Below are 19,712 nucleotides of genomic sequence, written 5' to 3' on the forward strand. Positions count from 1 at the left end.
CCAGTTGCATTGTGAATCTCTCAAAAGGCATTATATGGAAAAAAGAACAAAAGCAAGGACTCTGCATACAGGCCCTTAGATAGGAAAGTGATTCATTGGAAATAGATTTTTGCAGTAATTTTGTTGTTTGGAATCCTAAACTGAGTAATGGGACTTTTTGAAGGATTTGGTTGTTTTATTGAGAGTCAAAGAAATGATGTGAAGTTTGGGTGTCCCTCCCATTGGTGTGTCAGGACTGCTGAGCTGCTCTGACACTGCATCCCAGTGCTTCCCAGATCCCTTTCCCAGGCTAAGGGTGAGCACACGAGATGGTTTAGGCTCCCTGCAGCAGTTTGGTTCCATTACATGAATTCATCTCTGGGAGGATCAAGGGTTGGTGTAGGGAGCCTGAGCACTCCTCAAAATAGAAATAGATATTATCCAAAACCTGTGTGAAGATGTTTTTAAAAGTAAACCAGAATATATTTTGAGAGTCTTACCCCAGTGAATGTCTTTGTCTGAGACCAGTGTGCAGTGGACATTAGCAGTGTATTTCACGTTCCTTTGCAGGAGGGCATACTGGGAAAAAATGCTGTGTTTTCCATTATTGGAGTCAAACTTCACATACTGATGATGAGTTGATAACACCCTCGGCTTAGATGATTTTCAAATATTTGTGCACTTTCTTGACTGATAATCAGTAAACAAACAATTAGGTTCTACAAAAGTAGTCTTTTCTAAAATATTTTTTCTGTGCCCATGGTTTCACGGTCAGAGACCAAAAAGATGAAGTCTCAAGCCCCAGGAAACTGAGGGCGAATGAAAAATATCCTCAGGTTTTTCACTTGCCAGGATCAAATTCTTTTTTCTGAACTGCCCTACTCCTAACTGTAAAAAGCCAAAAAGTTAAGTGAAAATCAGTGTTTATGATCAGGAATGAAACTGGGCTTTGTTAAATAAATGCAGCTTTGCTGTGCTACCACTGAAGATCTCCTGCTGAACTGATCATCTCAGAAGCTGCACCTTACTCAAAAGTTTTCTATTCCTGCAAGTGGTACCACGTATGCAAACAGCAGTCAGCTGTGTTGCATAAAATCAAAATGTAAAAAACTTGTCTTTGATTTCTTCCACCAATTTTTTGTTAATAGGGCAGTAGAAAAAAATTTAATAAATTACATGAATCCCTTTATCTCAAAAAGTGAACCTGTAGAAGATTTCATTTTTTAAAAATTTTTCTTTTCTTACTGTTTTCAGAAACTAAATTCTGTGCAGAGGTGTTCAGTTTGATCAGAGACAATCTTTTGCAAAAGAGAAAAGTCACAAACAAATTTAAGCCAGATCTCTATCAGTAATTGACAGGAAGATGTAGAAAATTTTGGCTCTAATTTTTTTTCCAGTCTTTTCCAGCCTCCTACGTGTCTGGGTTGTAGGTGGGGTCAAGTTGGGAAGTGTTAAAAATCAGAGAACATTCAGTGGTATGTTTAAAGTTTATCTAAAAGTAAGAAAAGCCACTAAAGAGACTTTCTTAGCAAGTGAACTTTGCTGATAATTTAGGAGGCCCAGGTGGTTCGGGGAGTCTCAACAATGTCTGCAGATTGAAGTGATTCTCTGAACTTTGGGAGATTTAAAGGTTATTCCCGTCACTGGCGGTACGGAGCGCTCACCATGACTGGCAACTTTAGGGAGCATGCAGTTTTTACTCTATTGACTCTTGGCTACCGTTTTGTTCGTGCTCTGCTCTGTATTCTTGACAGCAAATTGATTTAACTTGCAGCAGGAAAGAGTGTGCGAGTGTGAGTGAGCAAAGCCCGCAGGAGAGGGGGAGAGAAAGAAACGTGTGAATGTGAAATGTAGCGGGGAGCGAGGCGAGGATACTGAATGGCAACATTTAGGCATTGACTGTGACATTGTATTAACCTTTTTAATGGATGTATGTAATAAAGTGACATGTAAATGGAGCACAAGGGGAGATATGACACTATATCTGGAAAAGGATAAAACAGTCAGTGAATACTGGGCTATTATAGCAGTTTGCAAACCTTGGATAAACTCAGTCAGCGGTTGTATAATTGGTTATTCAATCCCAAGCCTTGTTCACAGCTCAAAGCCAGGAACACTGGGACCTGTTGCCAATTTGAGTGAATGCAGTGCCTGTGCTCGGCCGGAGCCTCGCGCTGGAGCCAGCCCTTTTCCTGTGGGCTGCCTTCCACCATGTCTGGGACTGGCGCAGCCACACTGGCCCTTTTGTTGTCAGGGGCTGGCTGCTGCTCCCCTCCTTTGCAAAACGTCTCACAGCTACACAAATATAAGAAAATGGGAAAAGGGACTTACTGTAGCTTTTCTCTCCCCGAGTTAAATGTAGGGGCTTGGAAAGGGAGGCAGAGAGGAGCAATAAGGAAAACTGAGGCGCGCTATGGCCGGGTGAGGAAAGCGCCATCGTCTTCCAGGGTTTGGTTAGGAACAAGCTTGTTCCTCCTAAATCATGCCCCAAGCCCTGCTGAGCAGCCTGGGCAGCTCTCTCTGGATGAGGGATCCCTGTGCCTGCTGCAGGGGCCTCTGGCACGAGCAGGGGAGCTCCCGTGGTATTCATGCCCTCTGAGTAGAGAGAAGCTGTGAGACAAGCAGAGAAGGAGGAAAACATGATTCTTATCTCTCTTGCTGTGCCAAAGTAGAATGCAGTATGGAGATTGTTCACCCAAAATGAGGATGTTTTGTTGCCTTGGCCTGTCAGGGCCAAGAGTTGTGTGTGTCAGACTGTCACGGGACAATCGAGGAGGAGGAGTGCAGCTCTGTGCAGTTGTGAGCAAGGGCGAGTGCAAGGCAGACTCACTTCAGATGCAGTGTATATAGTGTAGAATAATAAAGTAATTATTTAACCTGCTGATGATGGAGTCAGAGGCATCATTGTCTCTCCCTCACACATGTCTGAGCTGCCCCTGTATCAACAGAGCTCCTGCATGGACCCACTCCCTGAAAAGTTCCCAAATGCCGATGTTGTTGTCATGGGTTTGTTTGGGAACCACTGGTGTGGAGGTTGTCTCTCTCCAAATACGGAGGCAGCATCATATCAGCCAGCTGGAGATGAACAGGGAGAGTGTTATAAGTACGCTGGTTCCCTCATCCCTACACACACAGCTTTCCAGTAAAAGCAAGGAGATATTTATGGAATGTCCTGACTCAGAGGCCAGCTGTTTCTCTTCTAGTAAAATGGTAGTTAGAAATAAATCAGAGGAAGGTTTGATTTTGGTTGATGAAATAATGAATATTCAGTAATATATATAGAAGATGAGCCTGTATGAGCTAATGGTCCCTTCTGGTTTGCAGCTTTTTGTGAATGAAGCAACAGTGCTACGAAGCTACAGTTTCTCTTCTCCCTCCTTTTTTTCCCCACTTTTCCCTAGCTTTCAGCAGAGGGATCTTGCTCCTTTGCAAGCCTCTCAGTTTCTCAGTGTACCTGGGTTGCACAGCAGTATTTTTGTAGTGTCGTCATTCCCTACATGGAAAAGGGAATTATTGACACAGTAGATTATGCACAGGCTTTTTAAGTTACAAAATTGAGGTAATGGTTAAAAATTATATGCCTCTAGATCGCAAAGAGATGGGCTTGGGGGCTAATCTCTTTACCATCCTGATTTACTCTAGTTCAGAGAAAATAATACAGAGTGCCCGGTTTAATGAAAGGCTGCAATTCAATCAAGAGGTTCTGCTGAGGTCATATAATTTAAATAGTTACAGCACCTCTCGACTGAGTTACAGCCCTGATAATTCAGTACTTTGTTGTTATTTATGAGGGTAACTTTTCAAAGCAATCTGCATATCTCCCGCTAAAACCTGCTTTGAAAATTTTATACCATGATGTCATTGAAAAAGAATTTTTTTCTCTTGGTAAGAAAAGGAAAAAAAAAACCCACAACAAAACCCCACACTAGCAAAATGAGAGGGGAAAGGAATGCATTGTTTTAGAATAGAAAATTAATCACTTGGAAATGGACTGGTTATTGTGAAGCAAATGCAGAAAGAGTATTGAACTTGCGATACATGAGAAAAACTACAGAAACTGCTGCCAAGGCCTTTAATGGAAAATACACCACACGTTTCATTATAAACACAGCTCTGGGAGCAAGGAGTTATAACAGTGGACAAAAAAGGCCATTGTGGAAATACATTTTTTTTTGGTAATCACAGTTAACGTCGCTCAGCCCTAATTGAAGCATTGTGTACAGTGGCAGGAGCACCTTGGAGCAGGGGCTGCTGCAACAATCTGGGTGCTTGGGGTGCTCACACAGAGGGACGTGGTCCTGTGTGTGGTGAGCCTAGAGTGCTTTAGTCCTCAGGAGAGCTGCTCTGAAGCGTTGGGAAGCCTCTCCCCACTGACAGTGAAAAATCCACTCACCAGACACCTCATCTTCTCAGCTCCTCCAAATATTTTCTGTGTTTTGCATTACAGTGCAGCACTGGCTGCAGGCAGAGCACACTGATGTCTCCCTTAGGTCAGTGTTTCCAATTTAGTGGATTGTAGGTGTCTGACTGGAGATCCCACACTCTCCTACAGAAGAGTGAGTGCTTGAGATGCATCATTAATTTAATGGAGCTAAGAGACTGGTGGGGTTAAAGGAATTTGTAGTAGCCCCACAGAGAGCTACCCAAATGTAATTTAAATGGGATGGAGGAAACTTTTTGTGCCTTGATTTTTTTTTTCCGAGTTAGAAATGTTCAAAGCAGTAATAGCTGCTTTTATATGTTTTAAACTCTCACAAAAAAAAAATATCTGTAATACGTATGGAAACAAGTGTTTCAATTAAAGTCAGACCAGGGCTTTGCAGAAGCCTATCTTTTGTGCAGAGCTCTGAAGAAATGTGTACCTATGGTGATGGTTTTTTTTTCCTCTGACAAAAGGAGAAGAATAAAAAGTACAACACACTGCCTACCAAGTAAACCACAAGTCACAGCTAAGCTACACATCTCCAGCCATGCATTCTTGGAAGGCAAATTAATTTTTCTTTGTTAATTGTTTTACAATGGAATTTTGTTCAAAAGGCTCATAGAGAATTGTAGAATTTCCGTAGCCACATTTAGAGCCACCTGATAGCTTTCATCTAGATGTAGTAGGAATTTGAGCACTAGAGACTGAGCTTCATAAAGATCTGAAAAATGTTTGGTTTGGGGATTGCTGCATTACATTTCTACATTTCCCTCTTCTGCCTGAGTAAGAATGAGCTTTTTTTTTTCTTAATTAAGAATCTGTTACTTGCATTAAGAAATTATGGGTAACTGAGAAATGTGTATTTCTAGCTTTTTTCCTATAAAAAAAAGCCAGTTGTTTTATGTTCTCCTTAATCCTTGAACCATATAATACATGATATCCTGGCTGCTCTGTTATTTATACAGCCAAAGCTGATGGTGTCACTTTTAACTCTGCCATCACTGCAAGGAAAAGTGCAATATATTCTGGAAAGGTATAAGGTATTCTACATTACACCCCAGAGTGTGACCTTTACTTTTTTAATTAGGCTGGCCTTTCTGTATTCTTGATTCAGCTTGTGTTAAAGTAACTGGAAAAGTGCTGTCTTTGATGTCCCAGGACCCTTCATCTCCATCACCTGCTGTAACAAGGTTTAGGAAAGGGGAGAGTTCCTCAAGACAGGTGATGCTCAGGGAGGTTGGCCAGCAGTTTGCAGTGCTGTGAGGGACACTCAGTGCAGTTCCTTCAGCAAGGAGAGGGTGTGTGAATGAGAATTTAGCTGTGTGAATTGTGCTCAGTGTTCACAGAGCCAGGAAGCTCCAGGATGAGCTCAGTGCTTAGAGCATGGCACAGAAGGTAAGGCAGCCCTGAAGAATTCTTTCCCTCTGATCTGCCCTGTCACCATCGTGTTTTACATGGCATTTGACCACGTTCATGTGACTTATTCTGTCTGCCCACAAAGGACATTGAAAAATGCTGCTGAAGAGAGAAGGGGGACATGGGAGGGCATGATTGTCAGGGTTTTGCCAATTGCAAAGTCTTCAGGCTCTGCTGAAGATGCAGTTGTCAGTGTGGTTATATGATACAGAAATTTATTCCACTGGCTTTCAAGGTATAGACTTCTTTCATTTATGCCATAGCATCCCCCCAGGATTAAGCCATTTGTTTCTCTGGCATTCTCTTGAAGCCTGGCCACAAAAGAGAACTTTCTGAACAATGGGCCTGTTACCCTATTCAGCCTTCTCTGATCTATTAAACTCCCTATTACACCATTCTGCAATTACTGCACACCCCCCCTTCCCAGGCACCCTGTCTCAAGCGTTCTGGGAATTCACCCTTGTCATTTGCCTCACTCCACAGGAGCCCCACATCCCTCTGCTTCACTCCAGCACTTCTCATACTGATTATGGGTCCTTTTCTGGCATTCTGACACGTATCTGGTATGGCTCTCCTTCATATCTGCATACCAGAGGGACATTTATATACATCTATTCAAAGATTTCTCTGTCTTACTCATAGAGAGGTGGGTTTAAGAGAAAATATTTCAGTCTCAGCCCTAGGTTTATCTCAGCATTGAAAAAGAAAAGCTGAATTGCGTGTAGTTCTTTTTCCAAACATCTCTTGCTAGATGTGAAATAAATCCCACTGTAAACTGCATTATTGTTGAGAATTGTGTCTGAAAACAAAGGTAGGTACCATACTGAGATATCAGTGTTAGTCACAGAATTAAATCACAAAAGATATGATTCCGTATACCAGTTTGATAATGGTGTTACTATTCAGAGTCCATCAGCATTAGCTGTTTCATTGTTAAAATAGAGGTGCAGTTGATACTGGACTTGGATTGATTTTTTTTCATAGCTGCACCAACAGTTACCTGACTGATTTCCATGCAAATATGAAAATTTAGCTGAGTTTCTTAGGGACTTGGAGGTGCTTTGAGTCAATGTTCAGAGTTACCCCACAAAGACACAAAGAGTTGGAGCCAGAAATCCCAGCAGCAGAGCTGCATGCCTCCCTGCACAGATCTGCTCTTTTTCCAGTATTCCCAGCCCTTGAGTCAGCTGTAGCCCAGTTGTGCTTGAGATCACCATCATACACAGGAGCTTGGGTCTGGCTGTCTCTCAGGAGGTGGATGTCGCACTGAGCATCTTGACTATGAGGCCAGGCTCTCAGGAGAGGCACCTTGTTTTAACAGAGCTGTTTCAGAAGATGCCTTTTTCCTTTTGTGGCGTGAAAGGTAGAAGTGATCCAGATGAGATCACAGGTACCAGGTTTGTCTGATAGAGCAAAGTGCAGCTTCTGCCCATTCACAGCAGAGCCCAGATGTCTTTCCCACCACACACAGGTGAAGAATGAGCAGGATCCTGAGCTACAGCTGTTGCAGATCTGTTGTATGGTCTCTTCCAAGTGGTTCTTTCTTCATCTAAACGTGTTCCTCCTGCTTCAGTTTGGTTTGAGCTTCCCCTTCACTGGTGTTATTAGGGCTACACAGGTGAATGCTTTGGAATTGCAGAAAGGAGTTATTCCTAATTTAACTTCTAGGGGCCAGGCATTAGAGCAGGCCCTCTCAGATGGGTAGCTGAGAAATCTGTGGGGATGAGCACACCTAGTCCTGACTTGTTTTTAATGAAAGATCAGGTCCCACAGGGACAGGTTTGCTGGATGAAGAGGGAGAAGGCTAATTCTGGGTGGCCATTGATGAGACTGGCAGTGCAGGAGTGAGAGAATTGTTTCATTTCAAACTTCGTCAGAGGAGATGTTGACATTCTCTGTCTGGGGTCTGTGCTCTCTGTATCAGGGGAATGTAGTGCTCCTTGATTGTCCTCATGGTGTAAAGAGCTGCCCAGTGAATGACCCTAGCCCTTGGGAAGGTGTTCTGTTCCTGCCCTGCATTCTCCTTGCTGGTCCTTGGTGATTCCTGAAGCCATCCTAAATGCAGACGAGCTTTCTTGTGGATCTGGACAATCCACAGAGGAAGCTTTAACATCCTAAGGTGAATGCAGGAAGACTTAAGTTTTCTGAAGCAGTCTGAAAAAGTTCTGCTGCAGGGTATGAGTGAGATTCCTCTATGATAAAAAGATGCTTTCTCTTTGGCGTGCTGGCAGTGTTTTGAAGGCAGAGTCGGTGCTTCAATCTAAATCCCTTTGTCTTTTCTGGTGAGTTTCCCAGCTGTTTCACCTTGCCCAGGCTGCTGCAGGTATCTGGGGAGTGGCTCCACGCTGGGGACAGTTTCCAGTAGCCAGGGAGTGGCTGCAGAGTTGCCCTGACTCCTCTCCTTCAATGCACTGTGCAATATAAGTAGGTTTTGGATTTGACAGATGAGCCCCTTTCTCAGTCTTGCTCTTTCCTTGTTCTCAGCATTGTTTTCTTTGTCTCCCTTCTCTTTTTTCCTCTTTGACTTTTCTGCTTTTACTTTCTGACTTTCCTTTCCCCTTGTCTAGAACTGTTATGTTAAAGAGCTGTGCATAATAGACTTTCTCTGATTTCTCTTTGGGTATTTGGGGATTACCTGTCACAGCTGTTACATGGCTGAACCACCCGTGTATCTCAATGTTTTCCCTAACTCAGAAGGAAAAATGCTTGATCAAAAGGAAACCCAATGTATTTCCTCACCCTATTTATGCTGAAAATAACAGAATCCAAAAAATCCATGAAGGGAGACGAGTGGGAACAAACAGAACAAGTTGTCAAGGCAGATGGAATGCTGTACTTCACTGGAGAAACCTGGGGGCAAGTCCTGGGAGATTATTTTAGGCAAGTCCAAGGATGGCATTAGCCTTAATAATTTCTATCTAAGTTGACATAATGATTTCATGCAAATATCATTTACACCACAGCTAGTAGTGTGATTTACTCTGAAACTACCTGCACTTCAGAAGCTTTGATTTATAGAGCACCTTTTTTAATATTATTAATCCTATTGTTGTTCCTGTCTTTCTGGCATCTGGCAATGGATGATTGAGATTTTGTGGTCACATATGTTGTGCAAGAGGAATTCAGGATGTGTAGTTGTTTAGCATCAGGCATATGTGCTTTAATTCTCACTTCCAGTGGTAAAACAGTCTGTCATGTTTTGAAAAAGAATAGAAGTCTGGGCCTAATGTGTGGGGTTTTTGTTGTTTCAGGGGGATATGCTTTCCAGTTTTCTGTTTTCAATTTTTAAAATTCCTTCAATGGTGTTGTTAACATCCCAAATGAGTGTTTTCTGGTTCTTTCAATGTTATATTAGGTCCAAATTATAACAGTACAGGTTTTCTCTAGGAAGTACATCCACAGCGTGATGTCTGTAGCCCTTTCACTACCCAGTTGTGTCAACTTATAATTTAAATAAATAGGTCCAGATGATCAAAGATGTTTATGCTATTACCTCAATTTGATAGATACACATGACTCTAAACCAACCAGTTCAACAATATGTCAATACTTTGATGGTTTTTAGCTTTACATTTTCAACTTTCAGGTGTATTTGTGCTTCCAGGTCACTTGCTGGTTTACTGATTTTGTTTGGACATGGAATTGTCTGATTTTCCTTCATATTTGCCTGGTTTGCCAGGACATTGGCAACACAGGGCTTGCATTTGGTAGGGTTTATCTGCTGCATTCCATTTATTAATTGAGTAACCTCATCTAGTAAATATATGTGGATCAGAAATGTATTAGGATCAGAAAACATTTTGGCACAATTTTCTCTCCTGGCAGTAACACTTGTGAGTGCATTGTTTAAATGGGTGCAGTCATTTTCACTTAAGGGAAAATGAACTTTTCTTCCACCTGCCATTGTTCTCTGAAGAGGATTGTGGTGCAGTCAGCAAAATGCTAAGGAGGGAAGAGAAAAATTACATCAACCCCAAAAGAGGGGATGTCATGTTTATCTGCTAATCTTGTAATTATCCTGAGAAAAGCCCCCAAATCCAGAGCCCCTCTCCGTGCTCCCACTGTCACTCTTGGCAGAGTAAGTAATGGCCATATCTGGGTCCAGCCCTCCCCACCTCTGCTCTGCTGACATCATAAATTATCCAGCTACAAATGGACAACATTCATTAGCTGTGCACTTTGCAGAAAGAGCCAGCTCAGGAGCTAAGCGCTCGCCCATTTTTATTAAAAGTTAAAAAGCTCCTTGCTGGCACGGAAAGGGGAGGTTGGAGGAGGTACAATGGAGGACAGTGCCACAGAGCTAATAAATAAAAATAATAACTATTACCATTGGTTGAGTGACCCTGGGAGAAGAGCACTACTGAGCCATTTGTTGTTCCCTTTCACTTGTCAACAGCAGTGGCTTAAAAGCCTTTGCCATTGTTCAGGGCCTAATAGCACCTGTTGGGGAGATAGGAAGACAGCTGTCAAAAAAAAAGAAAAAAAAAAGGAAAACAGGGTGGGGGAGGAGGGTGGGAGCTGATGATCATGCCAGTAACCAGCACAGCTGCAGCAGGGTATTTCCTGGCTCCCACTGGGAAGCAGCCCTGCCCTGGCAGCTCCATGCCCTGCTGCTCCCCGGGGTGGGCACAGGAGCCCGGGGTGCCCTGTGGGAGCTGGGGGCTCTGTCTCCCAAAGCAGGGAGAGCCATCCCAGAATAACCCCAAAGCCCTCGAGAGTGCAAGTTGCAGCTTCCTGACCAGGGTGCTTGTTTTGCTTACTTTTCCCCCTTTATTTCTCTGTGTTGCACTGCCAAATCAGAATCTTTCAGGAGCTCCCTTGGCAGCCCCTCCTCCCAAGGCCAGGGCTGCCTGCTTTCTGCTGCTGGCAAGTGGCAGCACTGGCCAGGGCTGAAAGATGGGCTATTTAGAAAATTGTCTCCTCAGCTTCATCACACATAATCCTCGCGTTTTTCATTTTGAGGAAAATTACCAGCACTTCAGGACTCAATTTTTTTTCCATTTTTAAGTAAGTTGCTCTGAGGTTTTCAGGTAGGAAGGCTGTGGTAACTGTATGTGAAGGGTTAAATTGCTGCTGTTGAATTTAGGACTTCAGAAGTGGAGTGGTTGAGCTTTGCAAGGATTTCCCTGGAATTCTAGCCAAACACTGTAGCTCTCAATTTATGTTTTATGGTTATTTAGATTACATACTTTTGGGGGCTCTTGGTGCTTTGTTTTAGGGTTTGTTCAAGAATTTAATTACTTTAAAAGTGACAGATCAGCACAAAGATCTTTTCGGTCAAAGGGTAAACCATGGAATCTCCCTAGAACATCCTTAATGGCGTGTCGATACCTATAAAAAAGTTAGTGTATAATCATCTCATTGAATGCCTTTTTTAAATCCCTCTTGTCAAGGATGTGCTGAAGATGTGAAAAATTAGCAGACCAAAACCATGGCCCTCTGTTAATATTAACAAGATATTATGGCCCTTTAATTAGAGACTGGCTCACTTGGTAGCACTAACACAAAAATGTATTTCTGGGGAATATGTATTCTGGTGGAGTATCTCTGTCCAGCTGAGACAGAAAAACAAAACTGAAGTGAAATTTGCTGTTATTTAATTATAGATGTCTTTGTTTTTATGCTGTTACTCTTGAAATAGTCTCTGGAAACATGAAAATATCTTTGTGGTTTGAGGATTTCAGTGAAGCTCAGAATACCACCTCCTTCTGTCATCTGACACACTTTTATTGCTGGGTGGACCACTCCTGAGAAATTCAATTCCTTCTTTCATTTAGAGATGCCAGGAATTAAAGGGGCATTAGAAAGCTGAAGAACACAGAATAAGACAGAATTCTTCTTTTTTCATGTGTAGGAGAGGGTTTTTTTAATTTCACTGTTGCCCTTCTTTTCCTAAGGATTCCTACTGGTGGAACTTCAATTAAAAAGGAAGGGGTTGCTGCTCAGGTGTTTGAAAGTGAGTTACTCTGTTTCATGTATTTATTTTTTGTACATCAGGAAAGAACAAGGCACATTTAAAAATTTCACTTTTGTTTTATTTAAAGTTTGATACAGTTCAAAAAACTTACTTCATTCTTGCATGTCAGTTTAATTAGGGGTGAAGAAGGTGGTGCTAGCAGGGAGCTGGAATCATCCTAAATATTGTGTGTGCAGAAGAAGGTGTGCCAGCAAGGCTTGTGCCAGTGAAAGGCCTCATTTGGCAGAGTGTGTTCTTTGGGCAACTCTGGCCTGGGTCTCCAAAGGCAGCTGGACCCTCATTCCTTTCCAGAATGGGGTTTGTGCTCCTGAATCCTCTGGGGATCCAGAGCACCTAATCCCAGCGGATTGCAGTGACAGAAGTTGTGCTGTCCTTTGTGTGACATCCGTGCTGTCCCCAGAGCAGAGTAAGTAATGGCCATGTCTGGAAGCAGGCTCTGTCCTGAGGCTGTATAACAACAGAGGATGGAAGCTGAGAAAATCTTGGCTGTGGCTGTGTAACCCCCAAATGAGCATGGGCTCTTCTGTAGGGAGGCTGAAGGACTGGTGTGATGTCCTGGCATTGAGCATCTCCTGTGTGAGTGGTGACTGCTCAGTGAGACAGGGCAGCCTGAAAAGCACACAGGTAATGGAGCAGCTGCCAGTGCAGTCAGGTGATGGGGAGTATCAGGATTTCAGACAACAGCCTGGCTGTTCCTGAGGGTGGCATTGGTTCAGATGCTGGTTTGGGTCTCAAGTCTAGCTTAAGAAGTCCCTCTGCTCTTCCCTGTCCTGCCTAGACATGTGTTCCTGCCTTGTGCTGGGGTTTGCCCAAGAGATACATCCCAAGAAAGAACTTGTAGGCACAGAGTGAGTGGTGCTTGGGGTGGGGCTGTGCTCATCCCTGAGTGGCTGCAGCTGTGCAGCCCAGGTGAGCAGCATTGCAGGGAACGAGCCATGGAGTGCCCAGGGGCACTGACCAACCACAGAGGGCACACAGGTGCAATGCATTAACTTGGGGGTATAAAAGGCTGGGCTGAGGGACAAGGAGGGCAGATGCTGCAGCCTTCTGGAGTGGAATGGTGTTCCTGTGTGTGGGCAGGTGCCTGAAGCCTTCTGAAGAGGTTTGGTGTTACTGTGTTTGGGGTGAAGCTTCTGAAATTGTGTGGGGACACACTGTGTGTTGTGGCCATCTCAGCTGCACAATATGCTGTGACAATAATTATTTTATCAACTGGTGGTTCTGTGTATCTGAAGGCTGTTTAACATTTCCTTCCTAATAAACATCCCTGTGGTTTTAGGTAACTTTCTTGTGGGACTGGCAGTAGGCATTCATGAGCAGTTGTGAAAGTAATTGCTTTGTATATTTCTGGGTAGGGTAGAATTGTGTTTCTGGGGCATTCACAGATTATTGATTTGGATATTGAAATATTAAATAATTTATTTATGGTGCTATGGGGAACTTTTTCTGGCTATATGAATTATTTTTTAAACACAAAAAAGCAGTGTTCTTTTACCAGAAATTACAACAAAAATATCATTCATACAGCATGTACTTCATCAAAGCAGCATGATGGGCATTGCAAAAGGGAGCAAACAACTTGAAAATAAGTGTTGTATTTTTGAGCATACACAAAATGAGGCACTGTGTGAATGCAGTGGTAACCTGATGTCATTGTGCACCACAGGTGACTGCAGTCATCTGTGGATACAGAGTTGATTTTGTCCTCCAGAATGCAAAGCCATGTGAGCTACCATGTGGCTGGGATGGGGCTGGAGATTCCAGGAGCAGGAGGTCTGGGTATCTCTGCCAGAGAAGGGAGCTTTTTAGTGGGCTTGGAAGCTGCCCATGGCCATATGCAGCCCAGCTGTTTTCTGCACAGTGGCTGTGATGGAGTGGTGCAGTGAGAGTCAGACTGTGATGTGCTGGCCAGAGCACCACAGCTCCCTAATATTGTAACTTGGATGTTTGCTTCAGCTCTGGGAGGTTGTGCCCAATGACTAAAAAACATTTTGGGTATTAAAAAACCCACAGAACCCAACAGCACACCGCTTTCTGGCCAGTCACAGAACCCCCAGGTAGAGTTGTGCTCAGCATCACATTTTTGCTTCTCATGCCTGAGCAGCCCTGTCCTACCTTTGAACAATATTTACATTTATAGAGGTGTTTCCTAGTGTTTGCTCCAAAAGCTTAAACTGCTTTTAGACTGGTGAAAAATTGCAGTGCTTCCTGGAAGGCAGGAGAAAAATGTATGTTTTGTGGTCTTTGATTTCCAAATTTAAATACATTCTGTGTTGTGCCTGCTCATGATTCATAGTGTCTTGCCTAGCTGCAAGTAGTTCCCTCAAAGCATGATTCTGTTGATGGAGAACCATATGTGTATGCAGATGCTGCATGTCTATGTAACCTGCTGATACCAACCCTTTCTTCATAATAGTTGCTTTATTTTCCTTGCTATGAAAATTGGTTCTCATTTTGTATAGATAAGAGCTTCTTAATAAAAAAAATGGGGGCATAAACAGAGAAATTTCTTCTATCTCCGTGTTTCTCTGCTCTTTTAAAAGCAGAGTGGAAACCTGCCCTTTATCTCGTTTCCTGATTCAGACCAGAGAGGGTTTGTTGTGGTGCATGAGCAGAGAACAGGGTGCCAGTGGGGTGGCATGTTGGTAGGGGAGGGTTGCAGGAAGGCTGGGTTGAGCTGTGACTGACAGGTGGAACGTATTTATGGCCACAGCAGAAGAAAAGGTGAATAATGGGTGCCAGCTCAGTGTTTGCCAGTGCTTTCTTAATACAAAAGAAGGTGCTTGCCAGAAGTGGGAGGTGTATCAGGCAATATTGAGGCTCATTCATGATAATTTGTGCCAACCAAATACTCCTTCCTCTAGGAATGACTCCTGTTGGCAGGAGATGTTTGGTGCTCTGGCTGGGCATTGAGCAACCCTTGGCTTCTCTCTGTTCCTGCTGCACTTTGTGTCATCATCATACTTGCCAAGGCCAAACATCTTGCTTTTACTTTTTTTTCTAAGTATCTGTCTCCCAGCCCAGGGCAAGATCTGTGGTTAGAGAGGAGGGAGGCTTTGGCCACCTCCTTGGGAGGGCACCCCTCCTTGGACACCCAGACACCCTGTGAGTGGGGGGCTCCAAGGACTCACACTTCTCCTGACTTGTGGTCAGCTTACACCAGCCTGCTGCCCTTCCTCGTGGCTGTCTCTGTAACACCAGAGCTTTCTCTCCCATTTCTTCTTCAAATATGGCTCTTCCGGACATGTGGAGAGCTCCTGTTCCTCACCTTGTGACAGCACGTTGGAATTGTGTGCCTTTCTCTGGAGCAGGGCAGCTGCAGGAGACCAAAGCTTGCTTTCAGTGAATGATCAGCAGGAGCAGAGAGGTAACAGAGGTTTGGCACCGAGCACCATTCTGAGCTTGTGTAAGTGGATTTCTAGGGCTGTGACCCTGGAGCATGGATTGAAGAGGGCTCCTGGAGAGGCTGGGCCTGGAGGGAGTGCTGTGCTCTTGGGACTGGTTTTTGGAAGGCTGCTGAGGCATTCCAGGTACATGTGCATCTGTGCTGCCACTGAATTGAGAGCAGGATTAGTTCCACTCCCAAAGGGGAGTTAAAATGCTTGAAAAAAATTAACTTCAGGAAGTAGACTAAATTCAGCAGAAGTCCTGCAGTGATAAAAATGTCCTTCTCTCTTACTATGGCTCTGTAGCCTCGTCCATTTCCTGGAAACAAACCGCTCCCTTCCCAGTGTGAAAACTTCAGGGCTATTGAGCAAGTAACTCAATGAAGCTGTATTTAAATGTCACATGCAGGAGTAGAGGGACAGTGACGTGCTTGTTGGCATACCAAAAATCAGATTAAAAAGCCCTTAAATGTTCATTTACTGAGCTGATTTGCTTTGCAGTAGTGCAAGGGCAGTTCCCTGGATGTAGAGGCACATCCACACGAGCAGAGCAGTGAACGTGGGCCTCTCACAGCTCCAAGGATGGTGCCAAGGCTTGTATCGGATTCCAGATCAGTCTCCAGAACTCATTGCTGTGGATGAAGGAGTCAGCCTGGAGCAGAGGGAGGGTGGCAGGGCTGGGGGGCATTGAGAGCTGCTGGCACAGGCACTGGGGCACTCACCAGTGGGCACTGCCAGGCACAGTGATGCAGACAAGTGTGTGTAAGCAACAGAGGCAGGGGGAAAGAAGGAAAACAAAAGGTGCCATAAATATCTCTAGAAAGAGCTAATGACTGATAAGTGTGCTAAATAGAGACAGCAGAAATCATTTTTGTGGGTTAATTTGTATCTCTGTTGATTCAGTCGGGTGCCTCTTGGCCAACGTTTAGTTGATGATTCCTGTCTTCTTTCCATCTCAGTCCCTCTCTTTGGTGCCCTCTCTGTAATCCTGTTCTGCAGCAACATGTAACACTCCCCGTGGTGTGTCTGGAGCAAACGTGTCAAACATCAGTGAATTACTGTTCACAAACAGCCTGTGAACAAGCTTTGCAGGTGTGTTCATCCTGTGCTGTGGCTTGGACTGCTTTCCTGTGGGCCAGAGGACCTGCACTGCAGATGGGTACTGGGAGATTCTCAGATCACTGGGGCCTGGAGGAAGGAAAGGGGCAGCTCTGGGTTCTTCTCAAAGGGTGAGTCAGGAGATGTTATGAATACTCAGAGCACCATGTGTAGCTTTTTGGAAATACAGAGCACTGTAGTGCATAGCTGTCCTGATGCACATCCAAAATCTGTCACGATATAGCTCAGATTTTGCACGTAGAAACCATGGCTTGGGGAATCTGAGGAGAGGAAAAGTTGGAGTAGGGATCAGGAGCAGCAGTTCCTGTGTGCAGGCCACCTTTCCCTGTTCCAAGCTGCACATTGTATGTGCAAGCATTAAAAGTTTTAGTGACTTTGCAATGAATCCAGAGAATGCCTGCCTCACAAACAAGAGACAGCATTTATTTCTTCTCTTAATTTGAGAGCATCATCTTCCCAATCAAGTCTAAAAAAAGCTGAACAAAGGATGACTTTGTTTCTGTGTAACTCATGGAACCCCTACTGTTGTAACCTTTTAAACAGTTATTTTTCTTTAAGATGTGTAAATTTCAGATCTTTTTTTAATGGGGTACATAAATGACATAATAAATGTTTCTTTCCAAGACATGGTGCATAAGGTATTTCACAAGCAGTTACTGAAATGTGATAGGCTGAGTATATGAATAGCATATTTTATGTAAGTACAAGATGTTAACATGGTATATAATAGAATTAAACAAGCTGTAATCTAATCTAGGTCTTTGGCTCCGTAAAGCTATAGGGGTGGGGAAGCTATTGTCTTTCTGAATTAAAGTTCTTTTTAAGTATTAACAGAAGGACGATTATTTGCTGATTCTGTGTCAAAACTGTGTTGAAGTGTCTTACATAAAAATGGCAGTTCAAATCAAGAGAGGTTTGAGACTAAGTTAGGACATCAATTTAATATGATTGCTTGGGGGTTTTTAAAGGGAAAAAAATCTATATAATATTATTTTGAATAGTTAACATACAGTATTTCAACAGGGGAAGCACTGATTAGATCACCACAATCTATTTTATGCCATCAGGATTGCTGAGGGGGCTTATAATTGTGTTAAATTTTCATATTACTCATATTCACACATTAATGAACAGATGCATTGTTACTATTGGGATTTTGCCATTTGGCCTTTCACATCCCTAATCGCGATTTCCTACTGCGATCTTCACCGTTCTCGCAGAAATTCAGTCATTGATACATGGCCGCGTTCATCACTCCCCCCTTGCTCGTCCGCGGCTCTGCCGGCCCCGCTCGCCTTGCGGGGATGGAGCGGGGCTTGGCCCGGCCCCGGTGGGCTTGGCACGGCACGGCTCGGCTGCCCCGCAGAGTGGCACCGGCCCGGCCGCCCTTCCCAGCGGCTGCGGGAGCCGGGAGGCTGGCAGGGATGCTGGCAGGCAGGGATTCAGGCAAACAGGGCATCGGGCAAGCAGGGATGCTGGCTAACCCGCGTTCGGGCAACGAGGAATGCTGGCAGGCAGGGATGCCGGCAAACAGGGATTCCGGCAAGGAGGGATGCTGGCAAACAGGGGTTCGGACAAACAGGGGTTCCGGCAAACAGGGGTTCGGGCAGGCAGGGCTGCTGGCGAACTGGGATTCAGGCAAACTGAGGTTCGGGAAAGCAGGGGTTAGGGCAAGGAGGGATGCCGGCAGGCAGGGATACTGGCAAACTGGGGTTCGGGCAAACAAGGATGCCGGCAAGGAGGGATGCCGGCAAACTGGGATTCAGGCAAGCAGGGGCTCGGGCAGGCAGGGATGCCGGCAAACTGGGATTCAGGCAAGCAGGGGCTCGGGCAGGCAGGGATGCCGGCAGGCAGCACAGCAGCGGGGCTCCGGCAGCCCCGGCTCCCGAGCGGCTCCTGTAGCTTTAAGGCAGCAAGTTAGGCAGGAGGCTTGTTCTTCTCCACCAGCGAGTGTTTTGTCCAGCCGCGGGGGAAAAGCTTTGTCGCGGACTTTGCTGACAATGGACTTAAAAGTAAGGCGGGCTGCTTTTGGTGCCTGGAGGCTCTGGAGCCCACTGTCAGCTCACAATGGGTCCCTCTTGCCGCATTCCTGCTTCGCAAAGGTTTGTTGGCTTCTAACGACGGACGGCGCTCCGCCGCAAATGCCGCATTTGCTCCGGCCTGGTTACACGCTGTCGGAGAAGCACGGAGGAATAATGATTAAAATATACATATTTTAAAAAAGAGACAAGGAGAAGGGGCAGTGTTTGCCTGACCTACTCGCGCTGTGGGGAATGGTTTCCTTGGCGGGCGCTCCGAGGGGACGGACGGGCTCCAGCAGCGGTGCGCTCGGAGCGGCACCGCGGGGCTTTCCTGAGCTCGGGACAAATTCAGGGATTCCGTCCCAGGAATCTCACCCAGGGGTGCCGCCGGGTGAACAGAGCCGGAGCGCACCCCATCACCCTCCTGCGGGGCTGTCGCTGCTCTCCCGGCCAGGCGCGGGGCTGCGCCTCTCGCCTGTCCGTCTGTCCGTCCGTCCGTCCGTGTGCGCACAGGTGGATGCGGGGTGCAGGAGGGCACCCCCGGCCCGGGGGCTCCCCGGGTGTCCCCGCGGTGCCGGGAGCGCAGCCGGCAGAGCCCCGAGCGCAGCGCCTCCGGCTCGGGAGAGGAGCCGCAGCCGCCGAGCGAGATAATGAGGGCTGCTCGTAATGGTTTTACTGTGGGGAAAGTTAACCAGTTGCTAATAATTGTATGGTCTCTAGGCCAGACGGTCCCTTTGATAAGTTAACGTGTACTCCCTTTATGCTCCTGGTAGGGGGTAAACAAATGCCTGAGCAAATACAAATACACATAAACACGAATGTGGAGAATAGCAGTATATGTCTTAGATCCAGATAATAAGTGTGGGTATTGTTATTTAGATGGCACATACTGGGACACTTATCTTTTAGTACACTCCATTTTCTAACTGAATGCAGTGCTAATCGTGGGATTGAAAGCTATTGTAATTGTGTACCCATCTAAATGCTGACAAGAATATACAATTACATTGTTTGGAATTGAGTTTAATGTTCTCTGAATTTTATTAGCATTTATATTTACTTATGCATTAAAATTCTACACAAAAAGAGGTCAGAACACAAGAGTTGCAGACATAAATATCAGACCCATCCACACCCTCGCTGCATTTTTCCTGAAAATACTGAACGAATATATTTTATTTTATTTTTTAAAGGAAGTGATAGAATCTGAAATGAGCAAATAATGGGTTTCCATTCTAAGCAATGCCTTTTCTCCCTCTGGATTTTGCAGTCTTTTAAAGCTTTTTTCCATACCCAACTTTTTATTATTATTTATAATGCGTGTGTTACCGGAAAATCTTTCCACAGTGTGCTTACCACCACACGATGTTTAAACACACATTATAAAGTGG

The 19,712-nt window shown here is 44.8% G+C and overlaps 1 protein-coding gene across 10 annotated transcripts in view; it reads left to right on the top strand.

The window, feature by feature from the left end:
* Positions 1–19,712, top strand: part of SOX5 (SRY-box transcription factor 5) — a 276,165-nt gene that overhangs the window by 104,342 nt on the left and 152,111 nt on the right. Inside the window, exon 1 of one of the 10 annotated variants that reach the window (XM_064421483.1) lies at positions 18,274–18,402. The exons of the other annotated variants lie outside the window; for them this stretch is intronic. The gene's annotated coding sequence lies outside the window, so the exon portion shown is untranslated. Of the gene's footprint in view, positions 1–18,273; positions 18,403–19,712 lie in introns of those variants that run through there. 10 annotated transcript variants of the gene reach the window in all.

The sequence above is a fragment of the Passer domesticus genome, chromosome 5 (assembly GCF_036417665.1).
Source record: "Passer domesticus isolate bPasDom1 chromosome 5, bPasDom1.hap1, whole genome shotgun sequence".
NCBI lineage: Eukaryota > Metazoa > Chordata > Aves > Passeriformes > Passeridae > Passer > Passer domesticus.